The sequence below is a fragment of the Artibeus jamaicensis genome, unplaced genomic scaffold (genome assembly GCF_021234435.1).
Source record: "Artibeus jamaicensis isolate MK-2021 breed Jamaican fruit bat unplaced genomic scaffold, CSHL_Jam_final contig_327, whole genome shotgun sequence".
NCBI classification, from domain to species: Eukaryota; Metazoa; Chordata; class Mammalia; order Chiroptera; family Phyllostomidae; genus Artibeus; species Artibeus jamaicensis.
The window spans coordinates 6,932,784-6,958,346 of NW_026521772.1; the positions used below are offsets into that span (position 1 = coordinate 6,932,784).

The 25,563-nt window shown below is 45.3% G+C and overlaps 1 protein-coding gene across 1 annotated transcript in view; it reads left to right on the plus strand.

The window, feature by feature from the left end:
* Positions 1–25,563, plus strand: part of CUNH1orf21 (chromosome unknown C1orf21 homolog) — a 201,401-nt gene that overhangs the window by 46,625 nt on the left and 129,213 nt on the right. The gene's annotated exons all lie outside the window — the stretch shown is intronic.

The window sequence follows — 25,563 nt, forward strand, 5'->3', positions numbered from 1 at the left end:
CTCGAAGCCACAGTTTCCTCCTTTTACAGTGAGGACAATAATACCATCCAGTAAGTGACAAAATCCAGACCCTACCTCAGAGCTGTTTGCCTGCAAAGCCCTTGTGTTAACTCACTCCATCAAAATTCCTCTGTGGAAGCATTTTAGTAACACAAACACATTCAGAAGACACTGGAGAAGTCAAGGTTGGATTTTCTTTTTTTGGAAAGTGTTTATGGTTTAGTTAAAGCAGTTATTGGCCAGCAATGCCCAGATTTGTAACATACTTGAGATCGGTCACTCAGCATATGCTCCTGGGCATGGTCTTGTGTGTTTTGGAATGACAAAGGTGGGCAAAGTAAAGAATGGATGGAAAAGTAGGATAAACAGTGAGCCTGATGATTTCTTAACTTTTTTGTGGTCGTTGCCTTAGCAACAATTAAAGGGAAGTAATAATTCAGCTTGGTAACAAGTACATTTCTCTAAAGAAGCCAAACCACAAGACTTAATATGAGACTTGTTTCTTGCTTTTAACTTCCCCTGTTCTGATTGTGGGCGGGTCTCGTGAGAGTGAGGAGCCTCTGAGCTGGATCACAGAACGGGTCTCGGGAGAGGGCGGTGGGAATTGGTACCTGATTTCTCCGCAGTAGATACTGAATGTCGTGGCAGGAGTCAGCATGGTCGACACTTGCTTTACGATAGCAGCAGACAATATATCGATTGCCTTATTTTTTTTTTTTTGGTATGAGAGGAACCTGTCTAAATATTTTCTTGAGGAAATCTGATGATTCTAAAAGCTGCTTTGAATAGTTTACTAAGAAGTTGAACAAACACATTCCAATACAGTAAGTTTGGAAGAACATCTGCATCTCCAACACTTTAAAGGCTATAATGTGAAAATCCAAAAAATATGTATCTATTTGGGTGGGGAGAGGCATGCAGACAAAGGGAAAAGGAGAGAGGAGTGTTTTGTAAAGTTCGTGAAGTGTATGTCACTTAAAAGTATGTGGTTTTGGCTTTGGCTGGGTAGCTCAGTTGGTGAGAGCCATTATCCCTATACACCAGGGTTACGAGTCCAAATCCCCGGTCACATACCAAAAAAACCAAAAAACCAATGAAGGCATAACTAAGTGCGACAACAAATCAGTTTCTCTCTCTCTCAAAAATGTATCGATAAAAATATGTAGTATTAAGTTATGCATTAAGCATTTACGTGAAATGTTTTTTTAAGAGATCTGATTTACTTTTTACAATTAAAGGGCCCTGGTGGAGAGACCAGCCAGAGTCTATGTTTTCCAAGAAAATCAAGTCCTAGAAAGGCTGCGTTTCCTTTTGAATGTTGCTGCCAGACATACATCAAAGATACAGGGGTTGGGGAGAGTCTTACCAAGTTCTCCTAAAATCTGAACTGAAGAGGCCTCCTTGGTGTCTTGTCATTGGCCCCAACGTCCTAGGTAAACTGAAATTCCACCTCCAACCTTTGGAGAGGCGTCAGGGGAGAAGTGCTTCCTTCCAACTCCAAGTCCACTGCTAGAAGAAAGCTTCCGCGTTTGGTTAGTGGAAATTTCCATTCGCAGGATACATACGCATTCTTACCTCAAGGCAGCTTCCTCCTGGTTTTGTGATTGAGTTATTTTTAGTGAATTACCGTGTTTCTCCTCATTCCTTGTTTAGTTCTGCTGGATCTTTCACTTCTCCTTCTCCATTAGTTAATTCCCACAGCTCTTTTCTTAAACCTTTCCTACACTGAGAGAGATTGTACCATTTTTTCAACGTTCCTCTTAAAAAAAAAAAAAAGAAGGGAAGCATCTGGTTTGTCTAGAAATCGAATGTCAGATCTGTTCCCGAATCAGAGGCTCAATGCCAGACTTGTGCTTTTGTGTCTTGTAACACAGTTTGAATTCATTCACTAGTTTCTTAGTTCTTCTATTCTTACTCTGTCTAGGAGACCCCATTTCAAAATAGGAGGCATTAGGAATGTCCTGTGATTGTCCTATGCCAGAGCCGTGCGCATCCATGACTTCACTTAAATCTCACGCAATAGTCCTCAGATAGGCGGGGTCACCCCCATGGTGCAGGTGAGTCGGTAGAGCTGCTGATCATAACCGCTGTGCTTGTACTGCCTGGTTATGCCGTCTAGTAAATGTACAGTCCTGAGCTAAGTGGAAATTTATTAGTGTATCTAAAGCTGCTGGAAACTCAAGATACTATTAGATTATTTGGACTTGGTTTAGAACCATGTCAAAGAATTTGGCAATTCTTAAGGAAAGACGTAGGTCCCTTTTGCAGTGTTCACATCCAGCAAGTATTCGTGTTCATAGGGGTGGGTATTTGTTGGCAACGTTACGGGTAGATATCAATGAATATCACGGCCAAACTCTTGGACTCCATTCGGTTTACGTTGCTGTCCGTGGATGGAACCGTCCTGTCGTTGAGTGTACCACGGATTTGCAGAGCCAATAGAATGCTTCATGCTGTGGCTGCAGTGATTTCCTTAAATGGGCAAATGTACGCCAATTGCTTAGAAGCTTGCACATAATAAATACTCAGTGAAATGGTAGTTGTTCATAACACCTGTTACAACCACAGACTCTCTGAGTTGGGAAGGAACTTATGGTCAGAATGGACCTAATTTAATAGAGGTTCTGGTGCTTCTGGTGTCTGCCTTCGGCAAGCCATTTGCCTCTCTGAATTTCTATTCTCTCATCTGCACAATGGAAATAACAGGTAACCCAGGACACCTGTGACATCTGTGAAGTTGTCTCCCACTGACTGACCCCCATCAGTGGTGGCGACCCCCTCCCTTTGGCTGACTACCTCTAGGGACGAGGCAGCCCGAGGGAGCCGGAACTGTTAGAACGTCACTTACAATTGAACATGAGTTTCCCTGTGACTCATGAGTTTGCCAGGTTGGCTCTAATCCCATGACTTAAATGACGGAGAAAGTTATTTTTGCTCTCTGGGCCGTGACTCTGCTTAGACCTAGGACTATAGTCAGGACCCTCACCCCCTTGCTTGATTGTTCAGATTAAAGTGCTTATTCTTCTATGGTTGATCTTTATCGCCACCTTCCTGGATACGTTCTGTGCTGAACAAAACATGTTTGTGTACGTGAAAAAAAGAAACCCAGTTCTAAATCAAAGGCCTATGACAGGTGGCCTGTCAGTTTCCATGAACATGTGGATTGGCCGGTGCTGGCTGGGGTGGCTGCCAGTGACGGAATGTAATGCTGAGATCATTCATCGACACATTAAATGATTTAGTGCTAAGCGCAACCTTTTCATTTGTTTTGTCTCTGTTCTTACTACGTATGAAGCACTACAGTTGGAAGTTCGTAATAACAACAGCAATAGGCTGGGCTCCGAATGTGAAGTAACCATGAGCAAAGCAACTAAATAAAGAATCTTACTGTGTATCTTTCTGGAAGGAGTTCCCCTCCTCGCAGGATCATCCCTGAAGTTTAGGTGCTATATCTTGACTTTTTTTTTTCTCCTTAAGTGCCAATTTATCTTATTTCCGTGGGCTGTGCCTGGGTGCCCTGCCTACGTAGCTCTGGGTGAGATGATGACGCTGTGCCCTGTTAGGTCTCCCCTAAGCTGCTTTTTCAGTGTTTGGGAACTGGGGGTGCAGTAGGTGTTCTGGTGTGAGTCGTTACCTGGTTTTAAAATCCCAAATGTTGTTCACCACGGGGTGTGCGATTCTCTATTCCACCAGCAGGCACGTCTATAAATACCAGGGTAACTTCCCTCCCTTCTCTCCTGGAGGTGACTGGGTCTCTGGTAGCAGTCATCGTGAACAGGTGCTCTGTATGGTCTTCTGGAACCCTCAAAGCAAAAAAATATGTATATAAACACTACAACCACAAAAAAAGAGTTTACCAACTTGGTATTATTTCAAGGGCACTGGGAGGATTCTTCGCCCCAAGTTATTGTCCCTGCTAATATCACAGTTGGTGACTCATCCCTCTGGGGTCCACACCCCCCCTTCCCAACCCCCTACGTGTGCCTGAGAGACAATGCTTAAGTGCCTAGGACTTGATTGCATTGTGTCCCTGTAACTAGCTCCCTTTTCTAAAGCTGCAGGAGGGATGGTGGGGCCAGAGTGGGTTCTCCCTGGCCTGTAGTCCCTGGAAGGGGGGTGTCAGGCGCTAAAATCCCAGCAAAGCCTGGCGTGCACTGGGTTCCATCACAGGTAGAGAGCCTCCCATCCTTACTGGGCAGGAGGGGAGGAGGCCAGGCAGGCCAGGCTGTATGTATGTGGACAGCATCATCCATCGCAATTCAAAGCAAGCCACTGCCTTTTAGAATGAGCTGGTAATTGAAAGTGCTTTCAATTAGAAAATTCTTGCCTTTGGGTGGGTGTGGGGACAGAACTCATCAAATGCCTTTGGTCCCAATTTGCTTAACGTGTATCTCTGGGGACCACGGCCTTGTCTCCCACGGAAGACAGCCCTGGAAAGATGTCCCAACGCCTAATCGTCCTCAGCCTCTGCAAAGGAGGATTGTGAGTCTTCGGGCTGTTGGTCCTCTCTCTCATCTCCCTTCAAAATCGACTGGGTTCCAGGGAGATTTTGGGGTGATCACATACCTTAGAACCGGATTTCCTCATGTAAAAATAAGGGAGGGATGTATAATCTGAGAGAAGGAGATACCATCTCTATCCTTCCTGTCCCCGTCACGAGGCTGCCATGAGGAAGATGAAGAAAGTGCTTCACTCAAGCGTGTGACAAACACATGAGAAGCACCAAGTAGGGTTTGTGCCAAGGGGACATGCGTGACGTGGTGCCCTGTCTAGGGAGGCAAAGGGAGCCCATGGTCTGGATGTCATGCTTGTTCATGGGTAGCGTGATATGCATGGTACACGGTGTGTGACCCAGGAAGGGACAGTGGCAAGATGGTGCACTGGTAGCACTTCCACGGGTGCAGAAAGGCCTCCTGGTGCAGGTGCCATTTGAGTCGGGCCGTGGTGGGTGAAGGAAGTGCCACGGGAAATTTAACAGGCTCCTGTGAGCTTTTCCGTTTCACAGAGGACAGTCCCTGGCCTCTGGCCCGGCTGTCCACGTACCCTCATGATGTCAACAGGCTTGTTTTCAAAAGAAAGTTTTTCAGATGTAAAATTTTATCACGAAAAACCTATTAATTTATCTGAGCCTCCCCTTTTTTAACCTGATACTACTGAGCTGTAAATTAAAGCATGCTTTATTTTTAGACCTGGCGTTTGTTTCTAGCAGCAGAGTAATTACAGTGCAAGGGGAACACGCGGTGAGTCGGAACCTCCTGGCTTGAGATGTTGAAATAGAATTTGTCTCTTTGAGGCAAGGGCAGAAGGAAAGTCACGGACAGTGAGACGGGTTTACCGGGAAGGCAAGTCCAAAGAATGAGGGAATGTGTTTCTTAGGGGTATCAGGTATGGGGGTCCCGTGATTCCTATAGGTGCATTTCCTAAAATGAAAGCTTTGGTCCTTAGAAAAAAATGTCACATGAGGATAACGGTGCAAAGTAATTAAAACTGTATGTGTAGCCTTGGATTTCTTTATTCCTGCTTTACATCAATATTATATTATTGGCTAAATATTTCCCTGGTGGGCCAAGGGATGTGGTTGGAGGGGCTCTTGTGTTTACAAGCCAGAATAGTTACCCACGTGGGCGAGGCGGCAAAGACGCCTCTGGAGTGAATTTTCTGGGGAGATTAACTCTTCAAGCACAGAAACTTCTAATTCTGGACATTTTAATGATAGACTTTTTAAAATTTAGGAACTACTTCACAGTCTCCACCCAAGTAATTGCAAACTAATTGTGTCTTCTCAGTGCCTTTGGGATCGCTGTGGTAGGTGCCAGGTATTGCCTTGAATTATGGAGAGAAGCCTAGGCCTCTGGACTGGGCTCAGAACCTGGTGCCTGAAGGGTAGAGTGTGCAGCTGCTTTGTGTATTTTTGGTTTTGTTTTTCTCGTTACCCACTGTCTTTCATGCTGTGTTCTTTCCTATTCTTCAACCCCATTTCTTCCCCATAGCAGATGGGCATGATGTGTCAGCCCCATTTTTTTAAAAAAAGCCTTTTCCTGAATGTCTCTTGATGGAACTCCGCTCCTCCTACGAAGTATTGTTGCCAAAATATGGAACCTGAATCTAATCAAATCTCTGTATCCCAGTACCAATTTACAGGATGTAGAGGAGTAAAATGAACATCAAATGGTATTTCCAGGATGCAGTCAGGATTAAAAAAAACAAACCCAAAGCAAAGCAAAGCAAACCTGTACAGAATAAATGACCAAGTGGGCCAAGGAGGACAGACACACAAGGGAAACCTGCAGATTAAAAGAAGCTGAAGAGGCTCATCAGCCAGTTGTAATGTGTGGGCCTCATTCGGCTCCTGCCTGAAACACACTGGAAAGAACATGAAAAATAGTAGGCAGTTGGGGGGAAGTGTTTCACTCACTGAGTATTTGATGATTTTACAGATTCTTGTTATTTTTTAAAGACATATTTGTGATCATGGTTGCATGATCATGGTTGCTCATAAGCAACATGGTTGCTTATGTTGTTTTAGTGGGGTCCTTTCAGGGATAGATACTGACATTCAGGAGTGAAATAATAGACGTGGATGCAAATGAAATGAAGTAAGCCGATCATTGTTGAGAAATACACTGAGTGAAATGAGTTGACAACTTTGAAGCTCAGACATAGCTCCAAGGGGCCACGTTATACTGTTCTCTCTACAGTAAATATTTGAAATTCTGCATAAGGAAAAAATGAGAAACAACAATCAGAACTCTTTATGGAAACCTGGCTCTGTCTACATTCTGCCTGTTCCTCCCTGTGCACGTCTAGAAAGAGTGGGCTGCAAGTCACGGTCAAGGCCCTGCACCTCTGGACAGCTCTCACCATTCCTTCTGTGCCCTGTTTCATAACTTTCTCCTTCCTAAGCCCTCTTCTCTTCTTGCTTTGTACTAGGAGTTCCTAACCTGTGGGTTCATAGATGAGTTTCAAAGGATGTATAATTCCTCTGGCATTCACACTTTGCGTGTATGTGAACTATACCTTTTCAGGGGTGCGGTTCACCCCGTTAGTCATGGTTAGCCCCATCCCATTTATCAGACTTTCAAGGGTCTGTGATTCAAGAAGGTCAAGAACCTCCACACTATGGGCTGTGCTTGCTGAACAGTCACTTCTGTAGCTTTTACTTCTGCCTGCACATTTGGCGTCTCGTGTCTGACGTGTGGTTCGCAACTCTGTCTGGGCTTTGGCCCTGTCCATTCACCTTCCTGCTCTGTACCTCCACTGATACCTCAGTGATACCACATAGGGGTGATGGTTCTACCATGGACCCAATTGCTCTTCGTGCCAAAATACCTTTGAATTTCCCAGATTTTACTTTATTCCTTACCTGAATATTGGCCTCTAAATAGCCATCAGGTTCTCATCATTTTACCTCCTAAATGATATCTTTGGTGTCCCCTCCTCACCTGGCAGAGTGTCTTAGTGTGGAGGGTCACCACCTCTCACCTGGCTCCTGGATCACCCCCCCAAAACCTGCTTACCAATTTCCATGCTCGGGGTCCAATCCCTTCTGTTCCCAGAAATGATGGCACTAACACGGAAGTCTGGTGTTTATGCCTTCCTGACGATATTAGAGGCTCACGGGTCTGAGCAAGGCCCCCTCCCTCTCTGAGCAGGCCCATTTCCCGACACCCCCTCCTTGGACCTGCTTAGAGTATGGCATATTCATGAAATCTCCTAGGCTTTGCTTATAAATTCAATCCACCTCCACCCCCTGCCACCACCCTCGCCCATCCATCTTGACAGCGTGGGAAATACCACCTTATCTTTCAAGTCTCTCCATGACCCTTCTCTCAGGGCCTTCCCTTTGCCATCGGCACATACTGCCACTAAGAGTCATTGTCTTTAATCGCTTTATAATGGCCTGCAGAGCTTTAAGCCCACCTGTTAGTACTCCATAGCATCTTCGAGACTATCTAGCTTTTGCCCGGTCCTAAGGGCATAAGTGTTTCATAATCGGTTGCTGAATGCATGCTGACCTTGACCTCTAGAGACTCTTTCCGACATGTGGGCACCACCTTGAGCTCTTGAGAAGAGATGGCGGCAGGGGGACCACAGGGCGCCTTCTTCTCGTGGACCCCATTCCCTTAAGAGAGGAGATGTGTGTGGAGTGGCCCCTGAGGGGGGAGGCGAGAGGCCCTTGTCAAGCTGCAGTGTTTCTTGGGGACTTATTTCTGTCCCTTTCTAGGTGCCTCTGTTCTCTCCCATTTCTTACTCTTCCCTTTGAAATAGGTGGGTAAAGGCTTTGAAGGAAGACTATTCTCCTCCTAAACTTACTTGAATTTTATTTTTAAACTTCTGTTATAGTATTTTTAGGCATGAAAATCGGGTTTTAACTAGATTTCTTACTACCCAAGAACCACTGAACTCAATATTGTTCCAGCGGACCCATTTTTCCAGAAAATTAATATTTGAATCTTCTGAGAGCAGTTTTAGTCAGGAGAGGTTTTGTCAATGATTTTCACATTATGCCAGTCAAAATTAAGATCTCTATCTCGAAGCTATTTATAAGCCCACAGATGAGCAGCTGGGAGCTTGTATCTCCACATAACACACCTCGGGTCTTTCGTAACCTCGTCCAGCCAGGTCACGGTGCCAAGAGCAGGGTGTGCTAGCCCTTAAGTCCTGAAACTGGGAGAGGAAGGTTTTTGGAAACCACAGGAGAGTCTCCCTGCCTGGCGTGTGGGGTCTGGGTAACACACAGACCACGAGATAGAGGCAGGCATCTTGTGGCAGGATCGGGGCGTGTGGTGTGTTCCGTTCCAGGAGTATGAGTCACTTGTTTACCACAGTGAGGTCACAGGTGGGCGCCTGCTGCTGTCACTGGGATGGAGTGTGGGTCATCTTGCAGAGAGATTGCCAAAGGGTTTGTCACTCGGGGTTGAATCAGGGAAGTGCTCTTCTTACTGGACTTACTGGGGTCAGTGAAATGGGGAGCATGGCCCCCACCCTCCAAGGAGCCCTTCAAGCCCAGCGCCCTGTCCAGGCAGGGCGCTATAGGCTGCCCTCCCCAGGGCCCACCCCCTACCCCCCAATCATAACTTAGTAGGTGTCTAGCCAACTCACCTGCTGTACTAACTTCAGCGAAGGGTGTGTTGTCTGCCTGATTATATATGGATTTTAATGGATGTCAACATGCCGAAAATAAAGAGAATGAGACGTTTGTGAGTTTTATGGCATTAGCAGAACTGACAACCCAAGTAAGGTACCGGCAGGTTGTGGCGTGCCCCCAAAAGTGCACACACACAATAAAACACACACACAGCTAGAGAAAGGTTATCAAAATAAACACACAGCCCAATTGCCTGCCTTTTGCTTTAAATTTCCTGTGTTCTCCTATGTCCATATCAATATTAAACTCAATTAAATTTTATCTGGATGAAAGGCTTTATAAAGGTCAGAGAGAAAAACTAACTCATTTTTTGTGCTAATGAGTTCTTTTGTTCTTTAAAAATCAGCCATGAGGATGGAGGGGGGAAAAACTTTCAGCTTACCTCTGAATTTGTCAGTCTAAAAATTGCTTATGAAAGCTATGGTTTCAAAAATGAATCACATAAAAATAATTGCTGTGCCTTTTAAAAAACATTTTATGGTTTTACCCAATTTCGAAACATGGGTTTTAATCTCAGTCTGCCCATCACCCCTCGTAATATTCTGCATTATGGCTCTAAAGAATTTTACACACACACACACACACACACTCACACATACTTCTCTCTAGAACTTCAGTTTCTGAAGTGGGTTGCACATCATGATCAGAAACAAATGAACTAGAAGTTAACGGCAGAATTCCCCCCAAAATGAGCATCGCACATGCTGGTGGCCTGTTCTTATGTACGTTTACAAGAAGGCCATTAGTGAATTATAAGCACCAGAAAGCTGAAGTTTTCCATGTTTATAAACTTCATGAGCAAATGTCCCCTTGAGTGATTACATCCTTTATAAATAATTGTTTTTAGCAGTAAATATTAATGTTAGTTCGTTACTGGAGATAAATAAAAGCACTAATCAGTGCCCAAGTGATCTTTTGCTTTGCCTTTACCATTAAAATCAGAAGCCACAGCCAAAACAAAGTACTTAAATGAAACTTGCCTGGGTCATGTGCGGAATGCTTCTTAAACTCCCACGAAACGTGTGTGAGTGTGCAGTGTAGACGTGTTCCTGGTGAACATTGTCTGGAATGCCTCTTGGATGGTGCTTATTTCTCGTGGACAAGATAGAAGGCTTGGCTGGCAGGAGTGATGGTTTCTCTGTCATGTCTTCTAAGAAGAGGCATGTTCCCTTTCAAAACTTTGCTTAGACTCCCCACAGCCTGAGTGAGAACAAAATTCCCCTTCTTTGCAAGTGGCCGCCAGAGTGAGCTCTGTGTTTTTCTGCTTGTGAAGTAAGGTCCTATTTGCCGCATGTAATATCAGCCTGACCTCAGCTTGGCCCAGTGGCGAGACAAGGGCGTAGCCACCGTGTGCACTTGGGAGGCCCTGATTTGGACACCTTTCCAACCGTGCGTCTGTGTGGCCGGTGGCTCGGAGCGAACTTTGGCTGGCCTTTCTGAAGTTAAAGAACACAAACTTTATAAATCCTTTTGTCTATGGTGTCACAGCAGGTCGAGGAGATTGTTCAGGTTTTGTGGGTCAGGAGCGTCATCAACATATTGCTTTTTTCATCTCTCTGGTGACCCAGCGGTTGCTGTTACAAACCACTCTACTGATGTGTAATTTTTAAGGCCTTTAAAATTTTTGGTAGCCTTGCCTCACTGACGTTGTTTGTGCCTTAAAGGCTTTCTCCAGCCTTGTGAATGGAAAACTTGCCATCAGAAAAAAGCATAACTGGCCTTTTATTGGGAGAATTGCTGTGTTCTAGAGGCCAGTGGTCTCTATCCAGCCAGGGTTATTTCCCTCCTAAATGGTAAACAAGCTGGTCGATGAGGAGGCACAACCTGTTCCTAGAAAAAATCTGAGGGCTGGGCAGCACACTGTGAAATGTCTTGAAGTGGTGGGAACCACAGCCCACATCACTTTGCGGGGAGGAAGCCAGAGCCGTGTTGTGGCCAAGCTTATACTGAAGAACTAAGCCCCATTCCCTCCCCCAGAGATGCTAGGCACAGAGGGGACAGCTCTGTGCTCACTATTCATTAGGACGTTAACATCTTTGAAGCCCCAGGTAGATGCGGTGTTGCCTGGGTGCGGGTGGGGCAGAAAGCAGCGCATCTGACATCGTTCTGCTTTGGTTTTGCAATTCCTTCTTTGCTTTCCATGAAATCGTAAAGTATTGACTGATGTATGGGGTAGTATCACGTTTTTACTGGATGTGCCATTCTCAGGAAACCAGTGTTCCATCTTCCCGAAGAAAATAATAACCCAGGGTAAACACTGCCCGGAGTTTCAGTGTTTAGTCTTTTTTATGAGTTTGCCGAACGTACTGATGTGAACATTCTCTCTTGCTCCAAAGCCTCGACTTTGCTAGACTCTGCCACCTGTGTTGATTTTTAATTCCTGGAGAAAGGTGGACCCAAACTGGTTTTTTCACTGGGTTGTTGGTTTATAACTGCTGTGTTTGACTTGTTCTTCAAGAAATAGCTGTTAGTTTTCACACGTGAAGCTTCAGGGATTAAGGGACAGTGAGTGTCAGATAGTTAACCAGCCTTTTCATAGCCCCTGAAAACACATCAGGAGACGACATAATTCTCTGTGCGGAATATATTCCTGAGCCTGGTTCTTGCTTGCCGGGAGCTGTCAGGTTGGCGCCTGACCTCTGTTCGTTGCTTCCTGCTTAAATTTAACTTCCTCTGTAATGAATCAAATGAAAGGCAATACAAGGCCTTTGCTTCTGAGATAGAAACTTGATCTTCAATGATATGTTTCTATCCTCTTGCAGTAAAGATAGTGCCGTTCTTCCGCTTTAAGGAAACAATCGTGATAGCACGAGTTGCAGCTTTGGTGGGTTTTCCCGTTAAAATTCTCCAAGTGTCAACTCAAACCCAGCCTTCTGCACACTCTTCCTGAATCCATGCAGGACCTACCTTGTGACTTTATCTCCCCTGCTTGGTTTTATGCTCGCTCTGTGCAGTTTCTTAATAGCTCATCTTTTACCCCCTACTGATCCCTCCACTAGAGACGAACACTTTCATCTATATATTTCTCTATGTCCGGGTGAGCCTAGTCTAGAGCTGGCCCACAGCAGGGTGATTATTGACTGAACAAAATGAATGAATGGTTTGAGCATGTGGGGAGAGCGGAAAGACCACACCAGGCAGAGGTCATCTGGGGAAGCTTCCTGGAGAAGGTGATGGTGATCATTTGGTTTGACGTTATCTCTTGCCTTGTTGTTATGATAACACTGCCGCCAGTATTATAGAGTTGTAAACAAAAGCTCTATAAGACGGAGTTACTGCAGAAGTAGTCAACTGTGACGATATTTAAAGAGTATTCTGAACTTCATGTTCCTCATAGGAAGGAACTTGGTTAGGAACATGGAAGTGACTAGAATTGCATCTGCCATCTTGAAAGGAGAGTTGGTACAGTCGACAAGCACTTATTGAACAAAGATCAATAAAACTGCCGCAAGCGGCTGTGCACCAGAGAAGCAAGCAAGGCTCCGTGAGAACCCCAGGGCACAGGCGTGGACTCCGGCGGAGGGAGTAGAGACTAGTGAGTGGGACAGAAATACTTTTCACAGAGGTTTTTATCAGCCTCGTCTTTGGAAGTGGAATCAATCTGCCGAGGGCAGCCTGACCTCTTGTGATCAGTCTGGTGCACGTTGGTCTGGGGCCTCAGTCAGCAACAGGTGCTGTCGCCGCACTGCCCGGCAGATTCTTCTGGACTCTTGCATCTGCCCATGGTTCTCCTGTGCCTCTGTGATGGGCATCGTGCCGGCCTTCAGGGTGCTTGCTTCCCCCATTCTCAATCCCATTTGTTACGGGCTATAACCTAGATACGGGGAAATTGTGATCGCACCAACCTTGAGAGTCCCAAGTGAAGCTTAGTATAAAGAACATTTAGGCAGTAATAGCCATTTTTATCATTCAAAAGCGTATGTACTTCCGAATGCATATTCATGTATTTATAAGATATAGCTAACTTCTGTGAAGTGTCTACTCAGTGCTTGGATCCTGGCAGTTGCTTTGTAGATTTGGCTTCCAATGCTCAGAACTTCCCTACCATGTAGATGGTATTTATTATACCCATTTTGTAGAAGAGGAAACTGAGGTTAAAAAGATTAACTTTCTCAGGGCCTTATAGCTGATAAATAGCAGAGCCTGAGTCTTTCCCAATCTCTTTGACTGCCCCACGCTGCCTCTGGAGGTGCTGTGCAGTGTCCTGTGCCTGGTGTGGGGGCTGCATGGCCGAGGGGACCCTGGACCATGTCCTCATGGAGCTTTGCCTGGGCCCAGGGGTCTGAGGGCTGGGCAAGTGATCCCAGGAGAGGAAGTATTACTGTTTTGTGGTGTAGGGTACAGGTTGTTCTAATGGTCTTTGCCCTTTTGTCTTTCTTCTGCTAATATTTGCTTCTCTTGTGGAGTTTACCCAAAGATTGATAGGAGAGAAATGTTTGTCATAATCTCCTAGGCATTTATTCATCTGTGTTGGGTCCCATTGGGGAAACAAGTAAAAGAAATAATCTCTAAAGGGGTTAATGTATATACTGTTATCTCTAGACCATTTGAAGCAAAAAAAAAAACCCCCACAAAAACTCCCCCCCCAAAACTATATATTATGCTTGGCAGTCTTGTACTAAATAGTAAATGGGTTTGGTTTTGACTTTGCTGTAATTTGAAGTAATGCCCCAAAAGTATGTCACTTTAACGTCTTCATTTATTTGTACCAACTCCGGCTTTTATAGCAGTCTGGCTTGTTCTGAGTTATCACAAGAGACTGGAAATTTTCTCATAACAAAGTTAATTTTGATTCATTTCCAAATATATGCCTTGAAAAGAATCAAACCTAGGCTCACTTGGAGCTCAAGGGGAATTAAAAGTTGCTTCAGGAAACAAAAATGATGATAAAATGTTTGGAACTCCAACAAGAGCGAGAAATGAACTCTCGCATGAATGAGTTTGTGGCAACTTTAAATAAATAGGGATTGGAATAGTATTTGCACTTTTATCAGGTTTCTCTGTTTTAGAGGTAATTCTATTAAAGGCTTTCCCATTCCTTGAATAAAGCCAAGAAGTATATGGTTTAAAAAGAAACCCAGAATATCTCAGTAGTAGTTATATTTACATAAAGATTATCTTGCTGCTTTTTATGGAAACCACCTTGTGCTGATTGTTATGAGGCACATTTGTTTCTTTTTTTTTAACTAGTTTTTTTTAGATTTTATTTTATTTTAGTGGTTGTTCAAGTACAGTTTTCTGCCTTTTACCCCCATCCCAGCCCACCCCTCCAGACCTCTCCACCTCCCTCTCGTTTCCAGCGCCCCCTTGTTTTTGTCCATGTGTCCTTTACACTTGTTCCTGCAAACCCTTCCCCTTTCCCTCTGAAATTCCCTCCTCTCTCCCCTCTGGCCTGAGCCACTTTTGTTTCTGAATCTTGATTCCTTTCTTGAAATGTTAATATTCTAGACATTTCCAGGGCCCTAAATTTCATGTCAGTTTCTTCCATCTTCACTAGAAAAGAAAATTAGCCAGTGGTCTGCGAAGGAATTCATTTAGTAAAGTCTGCTATCCAAGGAGTTCATCAGTCGAACAGACTGGGCTGTATTTTCCCAACGTACAAGTTGTTCTTGGACAAGGTGAAGGGTAAATCAGACTCTTCTAAGGTCTGCCTTAATGCTTGTAGGTCAAAGAGTACAAACCGTTAAATCTGCACCCATAGGGATTGAGGCCGGGTACAGAAGTGCCGAATTTGGCCTCATGGAATATCGAGAGAACGTGCACACAGCTTTCCTTGTTTATTTCCCAGGGACTGACGGACGTTCCTTTCTTATGGAAGGATTTATTGCTGTGTGTTCTGCTCTCTGTGTAAGATCCCAAAGCTGCCCCGGGATTGTTATGGCCGGTATCCGTTGGGTAACACCTTCATTTTCAGGATTCACGATACGTGGCAAACACGTATTGAACACCTTCTAGGCATCGGTCACTCTGCTAGGAGTTGGGGATGCATTTTTTTTAAGTGAATAAGAGAGCTCCTGTGTTTGTCACTCAGGGTGTGTCCTGGAGACAGACACTGGGGAGGGTGGGCGTGGCGGCAAGGACAGCAAAAGGCTTCCTGAAACTGTACCCTTGGCCAGGGTCCGGAGATTGCACTGACCTGCCAGAGAAAGCACTCCTAACGCTTGTGCACGCATTCCCTTCTCTTCGATTTTTATGTCTTTCACTTTTTCTCTGGCTGTTTCCAGGTTCCCCCCTCGACCCCCAGCTGCTCAGTGTGCCTTTCCCTGACACCCCATTTCTCTCCTGTTCTTTTGTTGTTTTCCACCCTGCAACTCCCCATGCAGCCCCCCTTGCCCCCCAACAGAGAAAGCCCAGAGAGCCCATGCTGGAGACAAAATGGCAACATTTCCATCAGAAACTGTCTTTGCCACAGACTTAATTCAAAACCACGTTGGGAAGTGGTGCTAGAAAATAGATTAGGGGCAGCGGAACCTGCAAGAGGCAGGAGGAAGTCACTGAGTACGTCCCCAGGCCCCAGTGTTCACTGCCCATTCTAGCAACCACACCACTGCCAGGAAATGGGACCCCCTTAAAAATGTCTACACCCCAAACGAAAGGCGCTTGGCAATGTTATCAATACCATGGAATATGCACTAATAACTCTCATGGATTTTATGTTCGTTCGCCAAATCCCTGTGGCTCCGAAGCGAGGGCGATCAAAATGGGGCAAGGACTTCTATTTCTGAAGGTGGCACTTTCCCGTTTTCATCTCTCCAGGGGTGTCCTCCATCCGATGAACTTGACTGGCCTCTAGAATTGTGCTGTCAGAGTCATCTGTTCCATCCAGTGCAGACCCTGGCAGATGACAGAGCACGAGCGGAGAAAGGCTCTGCAAATGGGAGAGGGGGTGGACGTGAGGCCAGGGGGTGCCCTGAGTTCCCCAGCTCTCCATCCTCATTTGGCTCTGAGAGCAGGTGTCCTTCCTTGTCTCCAACTTGTCCTCACTTCTCTTGTCTTCCTCATGTCCATTGTCTCTCCAGAAAATGCAGACGCTCAGGCACCTGCTACCGTCTGAGCGTCACTGGTAGAGGTAGCATTTTCATTGTCAGCCCCTGCCCCACTCCCAGGACCAGGAGGGCCTGTATCATTCCTTGTGTGGCCACGCCTCTTGCTTGGACCTCAGAGCGCTCAGCCAACCAGGGCTTGAACTGACCTGTTTCTGACAAGCAGCATGGTAAACCTCATGGCCTATGCTAGAGCCAGACATGCTAGGGCCACGGTTCCCCGATGCCTTATACACTCTGTCTTTGGGCTTCTTGACAGAATGTTGTTGGTATCTAGCATCTAATAAATTTGTTGGAGGGGAGAGGCACATCATTGGGTGCTTCTCATTGGATTCAGTGGGTATACTTTTTTTTTACCTTAAGCCACCAGATCCAGAGAGCTTTGGCAAGTTTGGGTCTTCGTGTGTTAGGGCACTGCTACCCAGAAAGCCTGCTGATCGTTGCTGCTACTCAAAGGCACATCTTGTTGGGGAGCCCAGACCCCACACAGCAAAGCCAGAGCCAGCAGCCGGGAGCCAGGCAGTGTTTAAAAACAATGCAAGTCTGGCCGCTGCACTTCCTGTCTTGTAGATTGATGATCTTTGGCTGTTTTGCTGATGTCACTGTACATCTGTTTTTTGGGAGAGTCTAACAAGGAAAGAGACTGGTTAATCTAGCAAGAACCCAGTGCACCATGAATGATGAAGGGTAGGCTCCTGTTTTATTCCTATTTGATTTGTTGGCCTCATTGGGGAAAACAAATGACTGTGTCACCCTATGGAGAATTTTGCTTTCTCCTTGACATACAGATAAACAGCCTCCCATGTTTCATTTATTTTTGCCACTGCTGGAAGGGTTGATTAAGAAAACTCACATCGTTATGCTGTTTTCCTGTATCATGACCTTCACTATTGTGTAGGGGAGGGAAACCAATAAAAAACATGTATTTTTTAAGGAATGAAGGACCTTTCACTAAAATGCCCCCAGAAACCCAGGTTCATTAAGGCAAGGTAGAGGAGATGAGGACAAGCTACACAGCAGGGACGCGGATAGGAGTCTTATTTTAAAATGAGTCTTTATTTTATTTCCTGGAGCGTGTCTTGGGGATGAGAATTCACCTTTCATTAATTCATTCAAATAAAACATTAAAGTGAGCTTTTCTTTCCCCTTCCGTCATCTTCATTAGGCAGAATGCTCCCCGTAGTGGGTACATTTGTTGGTTTCTACTCAACCCCGTGTTCAGCTTTTGGCATGTGTGAGATGTGGCTCATTTGGATTTTCCGAGTGTTGAATTCTGATTGGCCACTCCATGGGGCTCTGGTCCTGTGTATGGTGTACACTTCCTATTTATAGTCCTCGACACTTGGGCTGTGGGAGCCCAGCAAAAAGCCTCCTGTGTTCTGTGACCTTCCATTGCTGGCCAGTGCTGGTTTGTGATCAGCCAAACCTGATTTGAGCAGTGAGTTTGCAGACTTATGTCTTAGGGGTATGTGGCTGTGCGGCAGCGGAGGGTACAGATTCGGCGCTCTTGGCATTCTGTTGCTAGGTTACTGAACCCTGAATTTTTGAATCCTGAGCATGCATTTGTGTTCCAAGATTGTATTTATGGTTGAAAGCAGCTGCTGGACATATTTTGGGGAGGAGCATGGTGAGATATGAAATAAATAAATGAAATAGTTAGACACAGTACATCAAAAAATAATCGTCAGAAAATGTTGATGGCAAACTGGGGAAAAGAGATTGATTTCCTCTCCTCCTCCCCCTGCAATACTGGGAGGATTGTTTTGTTCATGGGCAGGCAGTTGCTGGGCAGGCTTTTGTGGAGCCATGATGGTAACTCAGTCATGAACTTGACCTTGTAGTAAAAGTTAACTTATGCAATTGTGGATGCTGCAGCCATGCACACCCCACAACTAGGTGTGGGGTGGGGAGTGTCAGTCTTGGGCATATGTTTTTCTTTCTTGCTCTTTTTATTCCTTTCTACATATTCTACATCTTCTCTTCTACTTTTTTCTACATATTCTCTTCTATTCAGAATTTTCTATCATATGGACAAAAGTTTCTATTCAAAAATAACCTTTATTCAGAAAGTAATTTTATTAAATTATGGTATAATTATACCATCAACAGATCTTTTAAACATCCTCTAATACTTCAAAAATTTCAACTGCACTTTTGGAAAAAGTGATTTTTTTCATAATTTGCATAATTCTCTCAGCCTGTACACTTTTGCTTTCTAGCCAACACATCAAGTAAGAAGTATTTATTAACCTCCTACTTTGTGCAGAGAATCAAAGACCTCAAAAGCATAATTTGCCTTGCAAAAATTCATAAGTGAATTTTTGAATTTATTTCAAAACACCAAGACAAAAATGCACAGAGGCCAATAATACAAAACAACAGTCCAGAAGATGTCCCAAGACTGCGTATGTAATTATTTCCTAAATGAGGGTAAATGCTGACTTCAGAAAGAGGGGCGGTCCCACAGGCCAGGTTAGATGAACAGGGGAAGGTGACTGTGGACATGTAGCAACAAGCATCAGTGATGAATGGCCATATGGACACGTGCGAACGCATTTAGAGAAGGCGAAGATCTGTGTGGTCTGTGGCCAGGTTTCTTAGAGGTGCTAAGACTTGTTCTGGACCTTGAAGAATCGGTACAATTGGAATAACAGGCAGAGGTTAATGGAGAGGCCTTCCAGTTTAAGGTGAAACTGACCAAAGGTGGTTAAGGTTAGAATATGAACACTGATTGGCAGCTAGTAGCTGGAGGCTGGACCGGCACCTGCCAACAACAGGGTGAGATTGGAGATGCAGTTGGAAAGCCTTGATTTCCATCAGAAGAAGTTTGAACTTTCTTTCCGGAAGCATTCATTTTTTATTTATTGAGCACATATTTTGAGCTAAGCACCATTAAACGCTGGAGATACAATAAGGAGCAAGAAACATATAGTCTCTGTCTCTCGGGGAGTTTATATTCTAGACTCATCGAAGCGATAGGCAATTAGGAACTAAGAATTGTGTACTATAGGGGGGCTGTGAAGGGGAATTATCAGGTAGGCTGGGACCTTTGGGGAAGGACAGCTCACTCGAAGTAGAAGTTAGCCAGGCAGAGGTGAGGAGGGAGAACCTTCTAGGCAGGGCAGGTAGCAGGTACAGAGGTGGGAAGACCAAGCCAGCCCACCGTTGAGTTCCTACTCTCTGCCTGGGAGCGTACTCTACACAGCAAGACAAATACAAGAGATGATTTCTTCCCTCTAAGAAACACCAAATAATTGACTCTATAAGTAAGAGTTTAGGACAGCGAGAAAAGGAAGGAGGGGACAGAACAATGGGGGGTTTCTTTCTGGAGGAGTAAAGCCATAAGCAGTAGGGAGGTGGGCACGGGAGCAGAATGTTGAGGTGGTCTGTAGGACCACCTGATATGACGGGAAGACACTAGTTACCTTGGAGCAGTAGGAAGAAGTGACAGGAGTGGGTCAGTGGGTCTGGGACCTGGCGAACCCTGAGTGAGTCACCTAAACTCCTTTGCCTTCAGTATCCTCATCTGTAACATTAAGAACCTTGGCTTCCCCAAGGACACGTGGAGCTTGAAAGTCCATGTATCTTGGACTCTGCCCCAGGGGCATTAGTGAGTCCTGGAGGATTTTGGGCCCCAGGAAGGAGCCAACAGAATCAGTGCATTAAGGATCGTAATTTGTCTTTGTTATAGAAAATGAATGGGATAATTACTAACTTAGGAGAAGCATCATTTTTTACTAAAATTTTAATCATGTTCTGATGCTTTTAAATTTGCCGGTAGAACCATCTTGATGTCCAGAAAGAATTAGAGCCTAGGGCCCCGGCTGGTGTGGCTCAGTGGATCTGCAAACCAAAGGGTCACTGGTTCGATTCCCAGTCAGGGCACATGCCTGCATTGCAGGCCAAGTCCCCAGTTGGGGGCACATGAGAGGCAACCCCACATGGATGTTTCTCTCCCTCTCTCCCTCCCTTCCCCTCTGTGCAAAAATAATTAAAATAAAAGCTTTAAAACAACACCAACAGAGAAATAGGGCCTAGAAGAGGCTGAGGAATAAAATAAGTGAAAGGTTTCAAGGCTGGGTCCAGAAAGGCATCTACAAATACAAATTTGAATTTGGATTCTCAACATTTTCAAGGAGCTCTTAGTATTGGAAAATGTTTGCAGTACCCTTCCTAGGGTGGTGGTGGCAGTGATGTGACAGAGGTGACCGTGGGGTGGCATCCTCCCGGACACAGGAATACTAAGCAGCTTGCCAGGTGCGCCTTTGTCATATTCAGGACCAGAGTGGCTGTGGCCCGGCCACCCATGGAAGATCCCACAGAGATGACAGCTGAGCAGAAGAGAAGGTGGTCGAACCCTACACGTTCCAAGCCGTCCCTTTCTCCGAGAAAAGGGCTTTTCAACAAGCCGGTCAGATGAACACTCGCGCCTGCCGCGTGCCAGACCGGGGCTGGGTGCGGATCTCTGGGCGAGTTCATACCCGTCTGAACGCCGAGCTGTGCTCTCCTGCGGGTGGGCCCCGGTCCCATGGCCTCTGCCCTCGCTGTCCAGTCTCCCCGCGAGATTGTCAGTCTGGTCTCATTCTCTATGTGCATTTTGCTGAACAAGTTGGAAAGAACACCATGTTCACTAATTATGCTGCTTCAATTGGGGAACATTGGGCTGATTGAAAATAATTATTTCAGAGTAGACTGCAGGTTTTTGGTAACGTTTTTGAGGTCATACTAGTTCATAACCAGTCCCCCTGTAATGTTCTTTAATAGCTTTTCAGTGGCTGAGGCAAGAGCATCAGGGCCACGGAGGAGCTTCCCGTTTTCCCTGTTCTGTCGCCGTGATCTCAAACCTCACTGGACTTCACGGACAGGAAGACGGTCAAGTGCAGAGACCAGCAGAGTCAGGAGCGAACTCGCGAGGGGGTGGGAGCATTTCCTATACATTGAAAGGGGGAGGCCCTTATCAGCCAACTTTACTTTGTCCTCCTTGGCATCTTCTCTCAGCTCCTGCCTTTTGTTTTCTTTAAGTGGATAGTTGCCCAGAGTGTGTTTTGGGCCCAGCTCTACAAAATCTGGGGAAGCTCCTCAAATGCACAAGCTCCCCTTGTGCATTTCCTGAGGGCCACGTGAAAACTCAGTAGGCTAAAGGGGTATTGATTTGTGCTGCCTGAAAGTGATTTTTATAATTTCAATTTGTTTGGTCTTCTAAGGACATCACTCTGAAATAGTTGTTTGTCTTGAAGAACTAATCAAAGATTTAAACATCAGCAATTAAAAAAAAAACTGAACCCAAACCAAAAAACATCTTGATTTTTCAAATGGGTGAGTTTTAGAAGCATCTCTAAACGTCTCTAGATTTCAATCGAAAGTCAGGAAATGTGCATCGAGGTCTGGCTGACTTACCATGCTGGCATCTCTGGTCTGTAATGGAATGTTGAGAGCTAAATAAGCCCCCCTCCCCAAATGATTGTTGAAATAAATAATTAGTGTAATTTTCCAGGGCAGCTTAGGACCAACGGTGTGTCAAAAGCTTTCAGAATTGCTTCAGACCAGGATAATATTGCATATCATTCCCTTTCTGGCTTTTCAGAGCGTGTATACTGTACATGATTTTAAACTGTCTGTGACGAGCATCTTTCACTGTGGTTACTGGTGAGGTAAAGACGTCACCGAGGACAGGGGCTGAGGAAGGCACCCTTCCTCAAAAGCCGTGACATTTCTTCGTGAGAAGAGTTATCCAAGAGCATCCACTCACTCAGCATCTTCCTGCTGTGTGCCTGACCGGTGCCACAGGGAATAAGGAGAGGAATGATGAGGGCCTGGTGGTTACCTTGGAACTCTCCCTGGGTGCAAATACAGACAAATAAACACATAACAGCAGGAAGAAGTGAGACTGTCACAAAGCTTGGGAGAGCTCTCTGACCTTCACCTTGTGCTCACACAGCAGCCTTTGCCTTTGGAGCCGGGGGATGTGTTGTGTAGAGACTGACCTCCCCGCCCCCAGGCCCGGCTCTGGGCTCGCTCTGCAGGGGCTGCACGGAGCCCCCGGGTTTCTCCTGCTACAGAAAGTTTGGTCTGCCTGCCTCCTTTGGTGCAATTCCTAAAAGCTAAGTACTAATGATGGTAGTGATAATTATGACAATAACTGTCACGTATCAGTTGTTTACTGATTGTGAGGTACTGTCCTAAGCACCTAAGCACCTATAGCATCTCATCTACTCCTCTCAAAATTTCTGCAGTCTTATCGTGTCTTATAAATGAGGCCCCAGAGCACTGTGAACTTCGTAACTTACCCAAAGCCACTCAACTCCTTCCCTCAGAAAACCACAAAATATTGAATATCATCTTTGCATCCGTAGAACTTTTATGGTGTATATGTGTGCAAGAGAGACACACACAGGCTAAGTCCCTTCACCAACAAAAAGATTTTACCTGTTTGCTTTCTCTAAGCTTTCGGGGTGCTTCCAGATCTGGAGCTGTTTCGGATGGCACTTGAAAGTTCTGGAAGGCAGAACTTCAGAGACCAAGGCTTCCCCTTAGGGATGCTTATTTGAGTCAGCATCGCTCAGTCCCTGGATCACTGCTGATTTCCCCTCAGATCTGGGAGAGTGTGGCCCAAGGCAGAGCACAGAGAGAGAGAGATCTTAGGCCAGAGTTCACACTGGACACTCGTGGGTGATTTCATGCATTTTAGTAGGAGGCAGGGACAGCAGGAAAGGTTATTTTAGGAGGGAGGAGGGATACGTGTTTAGATTTTGAGGGGAAATGCTGTTTTTCAGTTTCTAGGATTCAGATCTTGTCCAAGAGTTACTACGTCACTTTGTTAAAAGTATGTAGTCCTGAGGCCATGAAATATATGCATACACAAATATTAGTACCAAAGTCTGCAAATAAAATAGAAGTGGGCTTTTTCGTTGTTGTTTGGGAGTGATTCTCACATTTGCTTCTAATGATTAGTTTAGATAATTCGTTACCTTTTATGTCTGTTGGTTATATTTCTTTTCATCCACCCAGTAACCAGCTTAAGGCTGAGACGTGAGCCAGACTGGTATTAAGTTTCAAGATGGAACTGAATAAAAAACGTGGAACACAGTAGTTTTTTTAAAAAAATATTTTATTTATTTATTTGTATGGAGAGGGAAAGAGGAGAGAAACATGGTTGGTTGCCTCTCTCGTGCCCCAGCCGGGGACCTGGCCCACAACCCAGGCATGTGCCCCAGACTGGGAATCAAACCAGCGACCTTTCACTTTGAGGAACAGCGCCCAACCCACTGAGCTGCACCAATCAGGCCTGAGATTCTTAGTTGACTGATGAAAGCACCATCCGTGTTTTTCCATTGTGCGCATCAGTCAAGGTCAGTGGCATTCAACTTGTCCTTGGCGCCATGAAAGTGACATTCCGGTTTCCGAGGGGTTAATCCAGCTGCTGTTCTGTTGCACTTCGTGGTGTTAAAGCGGATCAACAGCTCAAAGCGGACATCCGTTTCACTGTCCTCATCAGTAAGCGCTTGCCCAGGGCCTCACAGCTGCCCAGTGAGCCGCCATCTCTTGTTGCAAAACATAAGCTGAGGCCAGCACTAATTTAATTAACTTGAAATAGCCTATGACTTTCAAGAACACCTCCGATCCCTTTCTTTCCCTGAAATGTGCATTAGTCAGTGGACTTTTACTTTATTTCATTGTTTATGATCTGTTAGCCCTACTGAGCGCTAGCCTTTCAAGGGCAGGAATTGGACCCATTCTTCACAGTGTGTTTCAACACACAGACCCCCCCTAGGATGTTTTCCACCGGCCATTCAAGGAAGAATCATGACTTACTTGTTTAGATTCAAATCAAATTGTGCTTTTATATTAATTCATAATTCTTCTACTTTCAGTTTCTTGTCATTTCTCTTTTTTTGAAGATTTTAATTATTTTTAGGGATAGGGGAAGGGAGGGAGAAAGAAAGAGTGGGAGAGAAACATCAGTGTTTGGTTGCCTCTCATGCGCCCCCAACTGGGGACCTGGCCCACAACCCAGGCATGTGCCCTGACTGGGAATGGATTTGGTGAACTTTTGGTTCCCAGGCTGGCACTCAATCCACTGAGCAACACCAGCCAGGGCAGTTTCTTATCATATCTTGATTTTTATTTTTCCCTTTTGCATCAGTTTTACTCATTTTCTCTGGGGCTGCCTATAGGAGCTCCGTGGCAAACCGATTCCGCCCAATGGTTATGAAACGCCATGACTTTGACAGGTAATGCCACACACCTGGTGTGAAAAAGCACGCACAGAAGAATGTTGTCCTGCATTCATAAATGCCTTTCAAAACATTTCACTATCTACATGGATTTTGCAAACAATTCTTAAAAAGAGTGGAAACTACTACTGTGATTAGGCCACTGACCAAGAGATCACGTGGTTTTATCCCAAGGGATGTGGCGAACCAACATGGTGTCATGGTACAGAAGGTTCCCCACTGACGAAGGCAGACAACTTCCCCCAGACACTCTCGGGGTATTCTGACCTAGGAAGTGGAAAGAAGATATAGAACTTCTGCAGGCCAGGAGTTCCAGCTATTAGCCTTGACCACTGAGGAACAAATCTAGAAACAGCATAATTCCGTACCTGTTCAGCCTGGGGCAGGTGGGTGACTTTAATCAGGGCCTGGTGTTTTCTTGTTCTGCCTTCCCAGAAAGAGTGTTAGCCATGCACAAGCCTGTGCGTGTTCAGGTGCAGAATAAGCCACTGAACTCTTAAATCCTCTGCTGAGAACTGTTACTTCAAGAGCTTCTTCTAACCAGCTTCCTATAAGAAATATCTTTAAAATTCATTTTATTTTTATTCATTCAAAGCTGGATAGAAAAGAGGAAAGGGGGAGCTAAGCCTTGTTCATCTTTAAACTTTGTACACCATTAAAATCAACACCCTTGGGCCAACACATCCTTGATTGTAATCTTTAGATCTCATGGGGTTTCTGGAAATTTGGGGGGGAGGGGGAGAAGTTTCCAAGGATGTTCTAACTGGGTAGGGGTTGAAACAGAGTTTCTAAATGAATTGAGTCCGGGTAGGAAAGGGCCTCTTTGTGAGTGGTAACCCCCTCCGTGGCATGGCTTGTGCATGTGTTCAGGTTGATCATACAATTAAAGACACGGGGTCAGAGAGAGGAAGTCCAGCCTTGGCACTGAGGCAGGCGTGCGACCCACGCCCACTCCCACGCCAGCACTCTTGCCATTTGTCCCCTTGTCCACACGTCCTCTTCCCCACACCTCACTGCAGACACTCCAGCAGAAATGCATCATCTTGCACAGGGCGTCTTCTTACTGTTCCTGAGAGACAATAATGCGTGTGCATTATTATTTGTGGAAGTGAGAGTTTTCCCATAAAGAAAGCAGAAG